An 18160-nucleotide genomic window follows, 5' to 3' on the forward strand; every position below is an offset into this window, starting at 1 on the left:
GGTTCTCCAGAACTGCTGAATACCACCTCTGCTTTCAATACAGGTAATCCCATTTAGTGACCACAATAACATGATTGTTAAGTGAACTGATTGCTAAGTGAAACCACAATGCTGCTTATGGTCTTGCATCAGCATTCCTTTGTTTTACAGACCTGCAAAGGTTGTAAATAGGACTACTCACAAGGTTAGATAATTGTAAAGTTTAAACATTTGCTAAATGAGTCAGTTGGTAAACAAGGACTAGCTGTAGACTTCACTTAAAACTGCAATAGTCACTCTCCTGGAGAGAACATAAAAACCACATGCGTAGCTTCATCTTGATGGCCTGCAAAATTCATTTGTACAGTAGCAGAACATTTAATATTCTGCACATGTAGTATATTGGTAGGATGGATGCTATCTTGTGCATTTATATTGCATTGTGTGTGCTTTTTATCTTGTTGATTGGTATGATAAGCTGTCCAGAGTTGTTCTGAAGTTATACAGTTCCTAAATGTAATAGCCCAAACAAACAAGTGTTATTGAATGGAAACTGCCCATTGGAATGCAGCATTACTCCTTGGCAATTTATTTGTACATCAACAGTCCATTGCAGAATTTAGTGCCCTTTGAAACCAAAAAGCTTTTCCAAACTAATCGCTGAGCTATGTTTCTTTACCAGTTGGAATTAATTGCCTGCAGAGACTCCTCAGTGGCTGCCTGACCATTTAATTGCTTCCTTTATACTAAGGACAGGCTTTCATTTGTGGGAATTATCAATGACCGGTTTGGAAATGCTTAAGATTTTATCTTCATCAAAGTAAATTATAAGTCACATAACTACCAGAGTTTGTCAGGCTGTGTGAACCCTGATGAAAAGCCTTAAAAAAGGGGCCCTGGTTTATTTATTTCCATTTCCCCCCCCTTCCAGCTTAAAAAAAAAAAATCTACCAAAAGGAAGAATCACATGTGCTGTCAGCAGGAACATCAGGTTTCCCTTTGAAGTTGTGTGGTTGAGTAGCAAAATGCTTAGGCTTTCATTAAACTGCATATCTTCCATCTGTGGGCACAATTGTGGATACAGATTGCATGCTTCTGATTTGCAATGTAAAGGAGCCCACACAGACTCTAACCAAAGTTTTCATTCAACATCTTATGCTTTTCATTGAACAAAGACAATTAACGATGCAAGGACTTTTTTCTAGATAGCAAAGAAAAGACAGAACTTGGGCAGAAAATGTAAAGAAGATGTGGATCTCAACACCTAATGCCCTGGAGCAAAAGAGGAAGGTCTGTGGGCTTTCAAAAACTGCTGAACTATAACTCTATAACTCATCAGAGCCAGGGGTGAGGAATACTGAAAGCGAAACTTAACAATATCTCACTAGTCTTAAAGTGAGAATAATGCGCACTATCAATTCCAGCACCGTCTACATTATAGTCAAATAATTGAACAAACATCTCTATAATTTTGCTACCTCTGCATGGTAAAATTACTTAAAAGCAAGATCATTTTATACTGCGAAGTAACAGTATGTTCAGTGGAAACAGAGAAGCCAATTCCTCCACCTTTTCAAACATACATAAGGCAAGAAAAGAGAAAAAAAGATATTACAATAGCAATAGCACTTAGATTTATTTACCACTTCACAATGCTTTGCAAGCCACCCTAAGCGTTTTTTCAGAGTTGACATATTGCCCTCAACAATCTGGGTCCTCATTTACCGACTTGGGAAGGATGGAAGGCTGAGTCAACCTTGAGCCGGTGAGAATCAAACTGCCGAACTGCAGGCAGCCAGAGGTCAGCAGAAGTAGCGACAAAAAATTGGGGCTCAGTTGTGGTCATAGGTCAAGGATTGATATGAGCCATTGTGGCACAGTGGTTAGAGTGCAGTACTTCAGGCTACTTCTGCTGACTGCCAGCTGCCTGCAATTTGGCAGTTCAAATCTCACCAGGCTCAAGGTTGACTCAGCCTTTCCTCCTTCCGAGGTGGGTATAATGAGGACCCAGATTGTTGGGAGCAATATGCTGACTCTGTAAACCGCTTAGAGAGGGCTGTAAAGCCCTGTAAAGCTGTATATAAGTCTAAGTGCTACTGCTAAGTGCTATTGTTGGGGGCAATCTGTAAACTGCTTAGTGAAGGCTATAAAGCACTGTGAAGCAGTATATAAGTCTAAGTGTTATTGTTATTACCTGTATTGTAAATAGTTGATGGTTTGGTCTTAATGAAAGGCATATGTCTACAACTTAAGCATATCCAGGGTCTGATCACAATTTGAAAAGTGTGTGTCTGGTAAATTTGCCAGATGGATTCCTGCCAGGGAAACACCTTTAAGAAGATTGCAAGCAATGAGCTACAAATCAAAGGAAGCACATACAGTATATGTAAAGACAGTCCTCAGAGTATGAAGAACCTAATGTTCCCTAAAGGAATTGTTTAGTATTTTAAGAGATTATCACTGCTTAGCTTAAACAAGAGTAATAGGAATTTTATACTCAACCTTAAATGGTGGGAAGAAGATGAGAATTCTGAACTATATCTAAATGGACTAGCAGAATAGCTGCTAAATGCCTTGTATTTCTATTTCTAAGCTGTGTTTCTATTTTATTTCTACTAAGAATGAATATAGCTGATATCAGATGATGAATCAGAATATAGAATAGTTCTAGGTTTTGAAGGTATAAATTAAGTACTCTGAATAAGCGTCAGGAAATATACTGAAATGTTTCGGACTATTTTGTGTAGTAAGGTATCTGGTAGATATTATTTCTTCTTCTATAGAAGCTATAGAACCTTGGATAGGTTCTATAGATTCTTTTACCTCTAAGTTTCACCACTAAACAATGGGTAATTGGAAAATATATTGGTTAATTCCATATCTTTATATCTCACCCCTTTTTAGGCCATGTCAGGTATGGGCACAGCAGCCATTCCTGATTATTCATCCTCCATATTCCCTTTGTTGAAGGACAGAACTAGGAACTGGTTGACCAGGACACCCTAAGCGGCTCTACTGGAGTTCTGAAGGATGAAATCCAATTCCAAGGACTGAGGTGGCATCTATTTAGCTTCCTGGTATGAAATGGATGGGAAGTGCCAATTTGTCTTTTATCCCTGATAGCAACTTATCTCAGACTAAGTCTGAAGGTCTATGTCCAAAATCCAGATTTTATCCACATCTCATAAAGATAATCATTACAAGGTCACAATCCAGCTGAATAATGTTTTGATATTCTAAGACAATGTATTATCGAAACATTGATGCTCATAAATGAAAACAAGCTGATGTTCTCTCAAGGGGGGAAAAATGGGATAGGCTAGCTGCTTCAGCTTTCTAGAATTAAATACTATTAAAGTCTCTTGGAAGCTTATGAGGCCTTTGCTGAAAATGCAGAATGCTCAGTTAAAGGCCATCTGGTGTTTCCCTTGGGGGAAACAGATTTGTATTTCTTTGTACTGAATGTGCATTTTATGAGTTTGAATGGCAACTATTGCGACTAGTGATGAAATGCTAAAAACCCACTGAATACAAAATAATTCAGCTAACAAAGAATGAGAGGCATATGCAAAAAGGAGAAAGTGCCCCTATGGCTATATTATATAACGGAGAATCCTTTACATCACTAATGGAATAAAACGTTGCATTCACTTACTTGAATTGTTCTTTGATTTCTGGAAAATATGTTTGAATGGTGTTATATAACTCATTCTGTTATATGTATTAGAAAGAACAAAACACGCGGCACCAAAAATATGCTGCTTTTTCCACTGTATTAGAAAAACTGTTTCTTCCAATTGTATATGGTCTTACTTAAAGGGATGTCTCAAGATTAGATAAAACATTTTCATAAGTGTGACATTATGACTAAATAGCTATATAGAGACTACATTTACTCACCAAAGTTTTGTTTGTTTGCTTAAGTTTTATAGTTGCTCATCTCAGCAAACGATTCTGGGCGGCTCACAATTCAAGAACATATATTATAATTAAAACCCTAAAAACATTTTAAAACAATAAAATAAGTACAAACCATTAAAGCAATTAAAAAAACATTTATGTCTAATCTGAATACATACAAAGTGTGTGAAGAAAAATCCAGTCTGGTTCCAAGCCGGGAGAAAGATGCTGGAAATAAAATGAAGGCTCTGCAAGGAAATAAGGTTTATTTGGTTTCCAGAAACTTCAGTGACAGTAGCAATATTTTTGGGGTGTCTGACAAAATGGCTGAAAGAGTGGATGGAGTTTTATAGAGTTCTGGAGATTTGTGATTGAGATGCTCCAGAGGGTTGTGCAATGTAGTGAGCCTTGTGTCTTTTACTATTTCAAGGGTGATGGGTCAATCCTATTAAGCCCTAAAGGTCATGTCCTGTCCTTAGAATTTGGGTGGGGGAATGTAAATTCTTAATCCCATCAGTTGTAGGAGTGTGGCTGAAGGCATTTTGTCTATGAATAGATTGGCCCAGTCTTTCTTAATAGGTACAAACTATCCATCCCTAAAGACTTGAGGCTTCTGCTTGAGGCTATTAAGAAAGACTGGGGCTGCTTCCTGCCTTTCTCCATTTCTCCTTTGGGGGAATATAATATTCTACCTCTTTTAATATTCCCCCAAACATTTCATTCTTTGCAGGGGAGGGGGACTTGCAAGGCTTCTGGCCTGTTAACAATAAAGCCAGAAGGCAGAGCTCTTGGGACATCTAATGCCCCGGGCTCAAGAGTGTGGAGTCCTGATTAGTGAGAAAGAAAATACATTGCATCAATATCTAATTCATCATAGCTATATGCATTCAGAAGTCATCTTTAGAATGGTTATGTAGCCTTATATATAGAAGAAGATCTGCGGTATTGAAGATTCACCCAGTTCAACTTTACTTTAACATAAGATTGGCTCCAACTCTGCTGGCCTTTGGGAAGATGTGATTTTGCCCTTGCACTTGGGGATCAGATCTGGCTGTGGGATGGACCTTTTTCAATGGCTGTGCTATATCTGAACAACTCAATTCACCTGTCAATTTGATTGTGTGTTTTTCATGCAGTTTCCAATGGGATTTCCAATTGGGACTTATATGTTAGCTGCTTTTATTTGTATTGCTTGAGATCGTTTTCATGGTTGTGATCTACCCAGTCACATAAGTGAGATGGGCGGCTCTATAAATTGAACATTAAGAGTTTCTACTAATTACAATTGCCATTTAAGTACGTCCTTCTCTGTTGTCCCTAGGGAAATTATACTAATTACTTCAATTGCAATCTATACATGTAAATCAGAATATGTAAACATTATGCAAATCTGTAAATCTGCTTGGCAATGAATAAATGAGCATTCTGTTGTTAGATTTCTGGCTCTTCCATAATATTTGTAGAATGGAGAATTTAAAAAAATGCTTTAAGTTGCATGATTTACCTGTAAATATAGATAAATATTAAAATTACAAACACATTTTTAGGTGAATATCTAATGAACTTTGTAATTCTGTTTATGGTGGAAGCGTAAGGCTCAATTATTATCAGATTCTCTTGAATTTTGGGGAAAATGGTAAACTTGATAGTAAAGCTTTTAATGCTGAACCTGACATTAATTACTATCACTGTGGCACTACGATACAATTCCAGTGATAGCACCGGATTACATACAAACTGTGATGCACTAATGCAGGCTTGTCCAACCCGCGGCGAGGAGGAGGAGGAGATGCAGGCGTGAGGCGGGGCGAGGCGAGCAACAGAAAAGGCGGGCAGCCGCAGTCCAAAAGTCCTACCCCGCCACCTCCTGCTGTTGCCGCCACCACCGCCACTGCTGCTGCATTTGCAGGAGGAGAGGTAGGCATGAGGCGGTGTGAGGCAAGCAACAGAAAAGGCAGGAAGCCGCAGCCCAAAAGTCCCGCCCCGCCACCTCCTGCTGTTGCCGCCGCCGCCGCCACCGCTGCTGCTTCTGCCCCCGTTGCCGCTGCCGCCGCTGCTTCTGCATCCGCCGCCGCCACCACCGCTTCTGCCCCCGCCACCGCTGCTGCCGCTTCTGCATTTGCAGGAGGAGAGGTTGGCGCGAGGCGGGCGAGGCGAGCAACAGAAAAGGCAGGCAGCCGCAGCCCAAAAGTCCCACCCCTCCACCTCCTGCTGTTGCCACCACCGCCACCGCTGCTGCATTTGCAGGAGGAGAGGTAGGCGTGAGGCGGGCGAGGCGAGCAACAGAAAAGGCGGGCAGCTGCAGCCCAAAAGTCCCGGCCCGCCACCTCCTGCTGTTGCTGCCGCCGCCACCGCTGCTGCTTCTGCCCCCGTTGCCACTGCCGCCTCTGCTGCTTCTGCCCCCACCGCCGCCGCTTCTGCCCCGCCACCGCTGCCGCCGCTGCTGCATTTGCAGGAAGAGAGGTAGGCGCGAGGCGGGCGAGGCGAGCAACAGAAAAGGCAGGCAGCCACAGCCCAAAAGTCCCGCCCGCCACCTCCTGCTGTTGCCGCCACCGCCGCCACCGCTGCTGCTTCTGCCCCTGCTGCCGCCACCGCCGCTACTGCTTCTGCCCCCGCCACCGCTGCCGCCGCTGCTGCATTTGCAGGAGGAGAGGTAGGCGTGAGGCAGGCGAGCTTTCTTCCCCCCCCCCCCCCCCCAAAATTTGGCCGGAAAATTATAAAATAAAAAATAAATAATTTTTAATAAATAATAAATAATAATTTTATTTTATTTTATTTTATTTTATTTTATTTTATTTTATTTTATTTTATTAATTTAATTAATTTAATTTAATTTAATTTAATTTAATTTAATTTAATTTAATTTAATTTAATTATTTAATTTAATTATGTTTGGCCCAAACCAAATTTTCATCTTCTAATGTGGCCCAGGGAAGGTGAAAGGTTGGACACCCCTGCTTAATGTAATGTGATGGTATTGTTCTGTTTAAGTAGCATATTCCTACAGCCTGGGACTACCTCTTGCCAAGTAGATTAAGAATAGATTAAGAACCAAATGCAGTGGTTTCTTTGCCAAGTAAATTTTAGGAACTTTAATTTACAAATGACTTGCCAAGTAAATTAAGAACCTATGCATTAGATTGTAAAAAGTATTAGGATTGGCTCTTCCTCATACATGACAACTAAAATATAATACTGTGACTAATGTAGTGGGATGGAACTATGCCATTTAGATCTTTGAATAGATTAGAAAAAAAATGTCAGTAGGTCTGTTTCTATACCTGGAAGAGGCCAAAACTGGAAACATTCTGGGCTACATAGCAGAAGGCTTAGCTGATATCAGAAGAGGAAAATCACTTCTACAAAATTCCTTGCAGGTTAGAACAAGGTAGCCCAAAAGAGAGCATATGCCTTGGTGTTGTGGGGATGCCCTCCAGATCGCCACAAATCAAGATCTTCACAATGTCCAGAAGACCCTTATCTTGCTTGCAACGTCCTGCTTACACTACCATGAGCCACGGTGGCGCAGTGGTTAGAGTGCAGTGCTGCAGGCTACTTCTGCTGACTGCAATTTGGCAGATCGAATCTCACCAGGCTCATGGTTGACTCAGCCTTCCACCCTTCTGAGGTCAGTAAAAGCATCTTGCAGTGTGTGCCTCTCCATTCTTCCTCCAGACTCTGGGTCCTTGGTTTCCAAATGAGATGCAAAAATTGCTCTCATCAGAAAAGTGGACTTTGTACCACTGAGCAACAGATCAGTTCTGTTTTTCTTTAGCTCAGGTAAGATGCTTCTGACGTTGTTTGTTGTTCAGGAGCGGCTTGACAAGAGGAATACGACATTTGAAGCCCATGTCCAGGATCCATCTGTGTTTGGTGGCTCTTGATGCACTGACTCCACCCTCAGTCCACTCCTTGTGAAAGTCCCCAACACTTTTGAATGGACTTTTCCTGACAATCCTCTCCAGGCTGCGGTCATCCCTGCTGCTTGTGCACCTTTTTCTTCCACATTTTTCCCTTCCACATAACTTTCTATTAATGTGCTTTGATACAGCACTTTGGGAACATCCAACTTCTTTTGCAATTACCTTTTGAGGCTTTCCCTCCTTATGGAGGGTGTCAATGATGGCTTTCTGCACAACTGTCAGGTCAGCAGTCTTTCCCATAATTGTGATTCCCACTGAACCTGACTGAGAGACCATTTAAAGCAGGCTTGTCCAACCCGCGGCCCACGGGCCGCATGCGGCCCAGGTCGCCTCGTAATGCGGCCCAACGCCCACCCCAACCTTCATGAAAGATCCAGCGAGGAGGAGGAGGAGGAGATGCAGGCGTGAGGCGGGGCGAGGCGAGCAACAGAAAAGGCGGGCAGCCGCAGTCCAAAAGTCCTACCCCGCCACCTCCTGCTGTTGCCGCCACCACCGCCACTGCTGCTGCATTTGCAGGAGGAGAGGTAGGTGTGAGGTGGTGCGAGGCAAGCAACAGAAAAGGCGGGAAGCCGCAGCCCAAAAGTCCCGCCCCGCCACCTCCTGCTGTTGCCGCCGCCGCCACCGCTGCTGCTTCTGCCCCGTTGCCACTTCCGCCGCTGCTTCTGCACCCGCCGCCGCCACCGCCCGCTTCTGCCCCCGCCACCGCTGCCGCCGCTGCTGCATTTGCAGGAGGAGAGGTAGGCGCGAGGCGGGCGAGCGAGCAACAGAAAAGGCGGGCAGCCGCAGCCCAAAGTCCCACCCGCCACCTCCTGCTGTTGCCGCCGCCGCCGCCACCGCTGCTGCATTTGCAGGAGGAGAGGTAGGCGTGAGGCGGGCGAGCGAGCAACAGAAAAGGTGGGCAGCCGCAGCCCAAAAGTCCCGCCCGCCACCTCCTGCTGTTGCTTCCGCCGCCACCGCTGCTGCTTCTGCCCCGTTGCCGCTGCCACCGCTGCTGCTTCTGCCCCCACCGCCGCCGCTTCTGCCCCCGCCACCGCTGCCGCCGCTGCTGCATTTGCAGGAGGAGAGGTAGGCGCGAGGCGGGGCGAGGCGAGCAACAGAAAAGGGAGGCAGCCGCAGCCCAAAAGTCCTGCCCCACCACCTCCTGCTGTTGCCGCCACCGCCGCCACCGCTGCTGCTTCTGCCCCGCGCGCCGCCACCGCCGCTACTGCTTCTGCCCCCGCCACCGCTGCCGCCGCTGCTGCATTTGCAGGAGGAGAGGTAGGCATGAGGCAGGCAAGCTTTCTTCCCCCCTCCCCCCACCCCGCAAAATTTGGCCGGAAAATTATAAAATAAAAAATAAATAATTTTTAATAAATAATAAATAATAAATAATAATTTTATTTTATTTTATTTTATTTTATTTTATTTTATTTTATTTTATTTTATTTTATTTTATTATTAATTTAATTTAATTTAATTTAATTTAATTTAATTTAATTTAATTTAATTTAATTTAATTTAATTTAATTTAATTTAATTTAATTTAATTTAATTTAATTTAATTTAATTTAATTTAATTTAATTATTTAATTTAATTATGTGCGGCCCAAACCAAATTTTCATCTTCTAATGTGGCCCAGGGAAGGTGAAAGGTTGGACAAGCCTGATTTAAAGGCTCAGGAACCCTTTGCAGGTGTTATGGCTTAATTAGCTGATTAGAGTGGGACACTTTGAGCCTAGAATATTGAACCTTTTCACAATATTCTAATTTTCTGAGATTGTGGATTTGGGGTTTTCATGAGCTGTAAGCCATAATCATCTCAATTATGACAAATCACAGCTTGAACTATCTTACTTTGCATGTAATGAGTCTATCTCATATATTAGGTTCACCTTTTAAGTTGCATTACTGACATAAATGAACTTTTGTACGATATTCTAATTTTTTGAGTTTCACCTGTATATTTGCAACTCTAGAAATCACTCAACACTGTCAGCTCATCCTTGTTTACTTCTTTAGGGTTTGCTTTGCTTGCTCACCTTTGAAGCTGGCAGATTACTAACTGGCCCCCACAGGTTTCCTTGTGTTCTTGCCTACATAAACAACATTTGTTCCTACTCTTCCCAAACAAAATCAAAAAGAATTGCTGGAGTTTTCTCATTCCTGTGCTTTATCTTCTGGCATGTTTCCTTCATTCCTTTGTTGGAGGGTAAAATTCCAGTGGGTATTTAAAAGAAATCTGTATGAGGGAAAGTGGTTTACTTAAAATACAGAAGGAAAAAATACTCAAATTCTCACTTGTCATGGAAGCAAATCTCTGCTGTTTCCAAGCGTATTTTGTGCCATATCAGCTTTGTTGACTTCGGCAACAGAGTGGTCAATGCCTGGAACTCACTACCTGATTCTGTTGTTACATCCTCAAACCCCCAAAACTTTAACCTTAAACTGTCTACTGTGGGCCTCACTCCATTCCTAAGAGGTCTAAGGGGGTGTGCATAAGCGCACCAGCATGCCTACCACCCCTGTCCGACTGTTCCCATTTATTTGTACTCATTTATTATGTATATACTTATACCTGTTTATATGTTATGTTTATACATATGTTATGTTCATACTTATACTTGTTTTCCCATACATGCTTGACAAACTAAACTAAATAAATAAAATAAAACCTACATTTTTTCCCTTAACAATCCTTTCCTTTTCCCAAATTAATCGTTTACTCAGGCAGACAAGCAATATTGTTTTGGATCCCTATCCCACATACTATTGCTTATAGAAGATGACAAAATACACAATACAGTCAATTCAATTATGGAACTTCTATTAATTTGAGCAAAGTGGAATGTTAATGACAAAAGTATTCATCCATAAGAACTTTATTTTGCTGTATAGCTAGAGATCTTTTTCAATATTTTTAAAACCCATTTTTCTCATCCAAAAATATCTGCTGTATAAAAACCTGCAGATATATAATTGAAAAAGACAACATAGAAGAAAGAAGCAGGAAAGTTAGAGAGAAGAAAGTATACTGCCCTTGCTGCATACAAAAAGCAAAAATGCCACACACACCCCATCCAAATTGAAATTGTAGCAATAATTGCAGGATGTACTGAAAGGTAATAATTTGTTCAGAGTGATTTCTGTTACAATATGTTGATAGGAATATGTCAATATGAAGCAAATTGAAATTTATTGTACCAAGAATGCACTCAAGCATCTCTTAGAATTATGAGTTATTTCTGCTCTGATTGGTTCCAGGACAAGCATGTTCAGCTAAAGAATCGAAAAGTGTTATGTCTTGGCTATTATCCTCCAAACATACATTTTCTCAGCATGAAGTGGTAGATCCTTCGTGTGATACCATATCTGTTCATATCATCTCTTTAAAAACGGATCTCAACGGATCACTTCCCCTTTCCATAACTAAAAGCCACGTCTACTCACAGCCTCCATTTTCCATTACAGCAGGGGACTTAACCATCTTGGGAAGTCTTTCAGCTTCTTCCAAGTCAATCAACTTTTATCACAAGGAGAAGAGGAAGGAATTCATTTCACCTATGAAATGTCCTGCTCCTAAGAAATGGTCAGTCATGTAACATTGCAGATACAACAACATACAGAAGTCTATTCAGTATGAGATTGGCATCTTCATAAAAACTGTTTTTAATTTGGTTTGGGATAGGCTAGCCACAGTGGCCTTCTCACTTTAGTGAGTAACAGGCCTTGATTCTTGGATTCTGGAGTCAGGATTTTTTAAAAAATAATCTAGAATTATTGCTTACATGATGCAAATCCCTGTAGAACAGGATTGAGCAGCTAATAAATCCTAAGTACCTTAAAATATGCCACCAAAATTTGATGACAAAATTTGCCTCTGTCTCTCAATCCTTCAATTAAACTTCCTCTCTAAAATATCAGTCCATTCCACGTGGTAACCTCCCTGTACCACCTGTGTCATCAGAAGGTACCCTGTGGCTTTCTATTAATCATGAGAAAGGTTCACCTGTCAATAGGAAATGTATTGGACTTTGCCTCAAAGAGTTTTACTACATTTATAATTATGGCTAGCTTTATTCAGCTTGAAATTAAATTGGGAGAGAAGGGCAGCCACTGGGTTCAAAAACAAACTTGTGGGCTCAGTTACTGGGATGAGCTACTGAGTTACTGAGCTAGTTCCATAGCTAGTTCCATAGTTCAGTGGTTAAAGACACTGAGCTTGTCAACTGGAAAGCTGACAGCCCAGGTTTGAGACTCAAGCGCTGTGCGACAGGATGAGTCCCGTTATTTGCTCCAGCTCCAGCTCCTGCCCACCAAGCAGTTCCAAAGCATAGAAATGCAAGTAGGTAAAGAGGTACTATATGATGTGCATGGCAAGAGATAACACAGGCAGCTGGCAATACAAACCTCCCCTTTATTGTTCCAAATTTCCCAAATGCTCCCACGTTTCTGGCAAGTCTCAGAGCAAAAGTGATCATGTACACACACACACATACATACACACACACACACATACACACAGAGAGAAAGAGAGCTCAAGCAGCCTCTGGCTGCAAATAGTCCAGCCCAATGTTGTGAGCACCACAGCTGCAAGCAAGAAATCCAGAAAGAATGAAAGGAATCCAGGAAAATTCAAACATTGACACTCCACACTCCAGAAATTTAGCATTTGTTCCTGACAAATGCCCCTCCCCACAGCATCTTCTTAAGGCTCAATCCCCAGATATGCCTTGTGAAGAGGGTTAGTGTACTCTCCTCCTAAGTAGTTGGGTCAATCTGCACTGTTTTTGCCTTCTCTCCACTCTCCATGCTCAAGGATCAGAGAGGGTGGTCCTTGCTCATCGCCTGAGCTCTGTCTCTCATGTTCACTGTTTAGCCTCTCCTGGTCATCCTGCCTCCCTGCTGACAAGCCATCTCAATCCTAAAAGGCCCTGGCCTGACTGGACCTGCTCCTCCCAAGCCAACAAAGCCGCCCCCTCTATCTCTGTCTGCTCCAATTCCGGCTCATCTTCTGTTGATTCGGGGTCTGATGGGAGCATGACATACTAGTTCGATGAGAAGGTAACAGCAATCCATGCACCATTGGCTCATAGCTGTGCCAGCCACCTGACTACAGAAGTATCTTTGGACAATGCTGCCTCCCTTGGGCTAAGAAATGGAGATGAGCATGCCCTCTTGAGTAAGACCCAACTGGGCAGGAGAAAGTTTTTACCTTTACCTTTAATTTATAGGAACTTGTAATCTCACTCAGTTATTCGTTGGTGATACATAATCAGTTCCTCTTAATAACTTATTCTATTGGCTGCATGATGCTGTAAATTTCCACTGCTGGAGCGATGATCCAAGAGCTAATTTTTATACAGGATTTCTATAACCAAGTTTCTCCTGGACTTTATTTCCAGACAGACAAACAGACATAGAACAATTTATGGAATAAATGGATTGACTGTGAATTGCAGTGCAAAACCTGTGAATTAAAGCCATTTCTATCAACCGATAGTTTTCAGAATCCAGAGAGTTGCTTTTGATTTAATACATACATTTGTTCTGACCTAGGCTTCCCCAACAGCACAAAGCCGAGTCCTCGTCCTGATGAACCTTATGTATTTGATTTACAATGAATTTCCTATCCAACAAAGTCCCAGCCAGCAGTCTTTCAAGATAGTTTCCAATTACAAACCTTTATCAGGCTTAGAGTGTGGCCAGGCTGATATCTTTCAGACACCGTGATACTTGGCAAGCATGCCGGAAGGAACTAATTGTCTCCTGCAAAGCCTCACTCCCCTTTTGCTCCTCTTTTATTCTCTAGGGGAGGGACCATTCAATGTCCACCTGTGGCTTTACTTCCATGTTGGCCCTTGTTCCTCAGCTGTTCCCTTCATCTGGCAACTCTGCACATGAGCACACTGGGAACAGGCTCCAGCTCTTCTGCCTCACTGATGTCTCCCTCTGAAGGCAGCTGATAATTGTCAAACAGCCCTGGCCCCATCTCTGTCTCCGATGCAGAGCACTCGTCAGAACCTTCCCCAGACTCCAGGACTGGCCCATGTTCCACCCCAACCTCCTCACTGTCCGAGTCTGCCACCAGCTCTGCTGGCCACTGTCGGGCCACAACATTTGGGGGAAAACTGTGATCAAATGCTATGTTAGTTCAGGCAACATTTCAATTCTTGTGAAATGCTCGATGCCAAGCATAATGTGCTTGAAGTAACTTCTAGGCAAAAGGTGCCTCTTGCTAGTTTATCAATTGTTGCTGGCTGAAACCTGGAGCTTCCTTGTACTGTCACATCCAATTATTGGCACAGGTGGCATTCATTAACTTGCATGGCCTCGCCATTATGAAAACCGGAAGGCTTTTAACAATCCATATAAACCAGGCCATGATTTTTTTTTTAAAAGGGCACCTGCCTGACCCGGTAACATCACTATGATTGCAGCTGCTGGTAAACATGCACACATGTATCATTATTGCTTTTATTACCAGGGCAGATCTTGAAAGACAGACTTGCAGATTTTATTCATTGGGAAGAAAAAATGGCTTATGAAATATTGTTTGCCTCAGGCCTTGGAGATCAAAATACTGCAGGGGGGGAGGGGGGAGAAACTACAGGAGCAAAGCTGTCTCCATTTTGTAACCTTGGGTGCAAACAGTATTGAAAACAAAATTGAATCTGATTGAGGAAGAGACAGTGAAATCTGGAAGCTTTATGTCAAAGGGGGGTGATTTTTTTAAAATGTCTCCCTTTTGATAACAGCTTTGGCGGAGGTGTCATTCCCATTAAAAAGAAAATTGATTTTAATGACTGCCATGGTCAGCCACAATCTGAATACAATGCATGTAGAAAATGCTGAAGAAAATATAGTTTGTGAAGTCTGCCCAGTATATAAATATGTGTATATTTTCATTTTATTTCTTCTTCTTCCTTTTTTTGCCAAAAGTAATGACAGAAGAGTAAGATCAGTTTTTACCCTATTTCTCCAAAAGTGCAGTCTAATCATGTTTTCTCAGAAATTAAATGTCCCTGACTAGGTTGGGTTGGGACTTAGTCCCAGATAAGTGTAATTAAAATTGGTGTCAAATGATCCTAATCCAAATTGAAGGGGTACAGACAACAGTATGCTGGCTTTCAAAGTAGTTTCTAGTTTAGAAACTGAACTTTGAAGAGAATATTGTGAACGTGATTGGGATAAAACTAAACTTTGAGCATGTGGGTCAGGAGTGTGTAAACTGATAGGTGCAGGCCTTGTCATTAGTTGGAAGTTGGCAGGGATATGACTGAGGCTGGTAACCTAGTCTAGACCTTCTCTGCAGGGGTGGTATTCAGCCAGTTCTGACAGGTTCTGGAGAACCGGTAATGCCTATAATGAGCAAAAAGATGCAACCTCACAGAAACCAATTCACAAATGAAGGCAAATATATGTGTCCCAGGAACTCGTGCTGGCATCCATCCGCAGGGAACTTCCCTCCCACCAAAATGTATCTGTCACACATTCTGGTGAGAGAGAAGTTCCCTGTGGATGGACACCAGCACGAGTTCAAAAGATCAGAAGACTAAATCTCTGATCTTGGTGACTGGCTCAGATTGCATCCTGTAACCGATTGAACTGCAGAAAAACAAAAACAAAAAAGTGATCAGAATTATTTTTTTATTCAGAAATGAAGAAAAATCAATATTTTATAGCAAAAAGTAATTGATGAAAAAATGCTTATCTTTTATTCAATAAACCAATTCTTTATACAGTTGAGAATGTGTATTTAATTGATGTGGTTCAGTCATTTTAACCAAGGTAAAATCTGTCTAGTGGACCAGATATTTTATTTTATTTATTTCAAGATTTACAGGTCTACTCAATTCAGACACCGTAACTCTGGGCAGCATACAACTTATACAAATCACCACCACCACCATCATCATCATCCTCAAACCCCCCAAAATCCAGCCAATTTATAAATACAAAGGTTAAAATGTAAAGTGACAGCCAAGCACAAAATAAAACAAACTTTAGAGATGGGGGTTGCACTCAACCGTTCCCTTATGCCCGGGGGAATAGCCAAGTGTTAAGGACTTTCTAATATATTGGATGGGGGGAAGAGATTGTTCCAGAAAACAGGGGCAACCACAGAAGGTCCCATAAAATGACAAGAAAAGAAGGAACTTGTAGGATGGAATATACTGCAAAGAAAATGCTGGATGATGTCTGCAAGGAAGAAATGGACAAATGGCGAGATGACTACCATGGTCTTTTCTTTTATGTTTAGTAAGAATTTTCTTGCTAAAACAATTGATAAATCAGGTAATGTACATATTACTAAATATTTATTATTACTGTAGTAGCAATAAACCCTGTAAGAAATAGAAAACTAAATCAATAGAGGGGAATATCTGTAGCTCAGGAATCGAACTGTGGAGTCCTTGAGGCTCTCTGAGCTTGGTTTTTTGCTTGCAGACATTTCATTATCCATCTAGGTAATAGACTCATGATATTACCTAATCAGGTAATGAAATATTTGCAAGCAAATAACCAAGGTTAGAGAGTACTAAGGACACCACATTTCAATGTCTCATATTTGTCTCCTGGAAGGGTGCAGATGTGTTCAAGTTGGAAAACCTAGACCATAAGTCTCCTAAAGAATTACTTATTGGTGCAGTACTTGTGTAATGCACCACCTAGCAAAAGTCTTTAATGTTCCAGAAACAAGGATTAATATAGCAGGCACTACAAAATGATTTTTGCAGTATTCTATTTGCAGCAGCTGCTCTGAAAACAACAACAGGGAAGCCAAATTAATTCTCCCAGGGAAGAATCAGTGAACTGTTTGAAAAACTATATCAAGAACTGGCTATTTATGAGCAACTGATAAATAAAATTTGGAAAAAGTAGTTGGAATTGTTAGGGTGGAGATAGATACTGAGTCTTAATTATCCTGAAGCTAATTATTTGCCCTGAGGAAAACATTATTACTGATGCTGCTGATGTTTGGGAAGAACTATTCTGGTACATGATCCATTGATCTGGTCTGTACCATGCCTATCTGTGTCAGTTACCTTCACTGGAGGTTTAATGTAAATATTGATCAATATCACCATAAAAGATAAGCTGGAACCCTCTTGGCACCCAGGTATCATTTAACAACATCTTTGGGACACAGCTCAATAGGAAGGACTGAAAGCATGAAAAATGATGCCCCAAGGCCCATTTCTGCTGAACAGTCCTGAAGAAGATCATGTTTGATGATACCAAAGGCTGCTGAAAGGTCAGACGAATTAACAGGAGTTGATAAAATTATATTTTAGACACTTAAAATCATATTGCATGGATGATGTCTCTGGCTCATTTCATTGCCAATATTCTCAATATTGATGAAGAAGAGGAATTAGTTATGATAAGGCCATCCGGCCCTCATCCTTGCCTAATGCGATTAATAGTAAGTTTCAGGAGAAAGTGGAATTGGTTCATGAGATTCATGTGTGCTGATTACATTATAAGACTATACAACTAAGGAGCTGGAAGTTGCCTAAATATTTACTCACAAACTGCAAAAGTTGTAATTCAGCTTTTACCAGCACTAGCATTTCCTGCTGATGTAGACTTAATGTTCTCTTCCTTGGCAGGAATTGCTAGAAAACTATGAAAGAGTTTGGAAACTGAGAAGTTGGAAAGCTTGTCTTTTCCACATAGATGAAGACTAAATTTAGCCTTACATTTAGGTTTTTCTGCTGACATTGAATTCTTTTAGAATTTTTTTTTTATAAATAAAATATTAATTAAAGATTTTGTGCTTCTCCCTTCCTTCTCCCTCCCCCTCACTCCCTCACTCCCTCTCCCTCCCTCTCTCTTTCTCTTCTCTCACTCTCTCTCACACACACACAGTTGTTTGAAGAAAGCTAGCCAAAGCAAACTAGATTATTGCTTTTTTTTTTTTTTTTTTACAAATGTGATTTCCTAGTTCAGTATGGGAAAAACATTCACAGCAATTAATTGAAGCAGATTCAGAACCTGACTTCTTCATGGTGTATCTGTTTTCTTGCTACCAAGATAATTGTTCGATAAAGATTGATCTGAAAAAAATCTTTCTAAACAATTTGTGATTTGGTACGTAACTTCAAAAACTGAAATTAACATCTCTTTTTGAATATGTATTCGGATGTATCAAATAACAAGCAGGTATTGTTTCTGGCTGGTTTTCCTAACCAGTGAATTTAAAGCAGTTTGATTTCAGTCAAAGCACTCCCAGCCTTAAATAACATGTAGATAAATTTGCTCTGTGGTTTTGATAATATTCCCTGCTATATTCTAGCAAAGTCAAATTTAACAGTACTGCAGAAAACAATACATGAATGAATTCATGTTGACTGCCCCATGTATTTATCAATAT

This window comes from Notechis scutatus, chromosome 1 (assembly GCF_049901735.1).
Source record: "Notechis scutatus isolate UNSWTSFEM ecotype Mainland chromosome 1, rNotScu1.2, whole genome shotgun sequence".
In the NCBI taxonomy this organism is placed as follows: Eukaryota; Metazoa; Chordata; class Lepidosauria; order Squamata; family Elapidae; genus Notechis; species Notechis scutatus.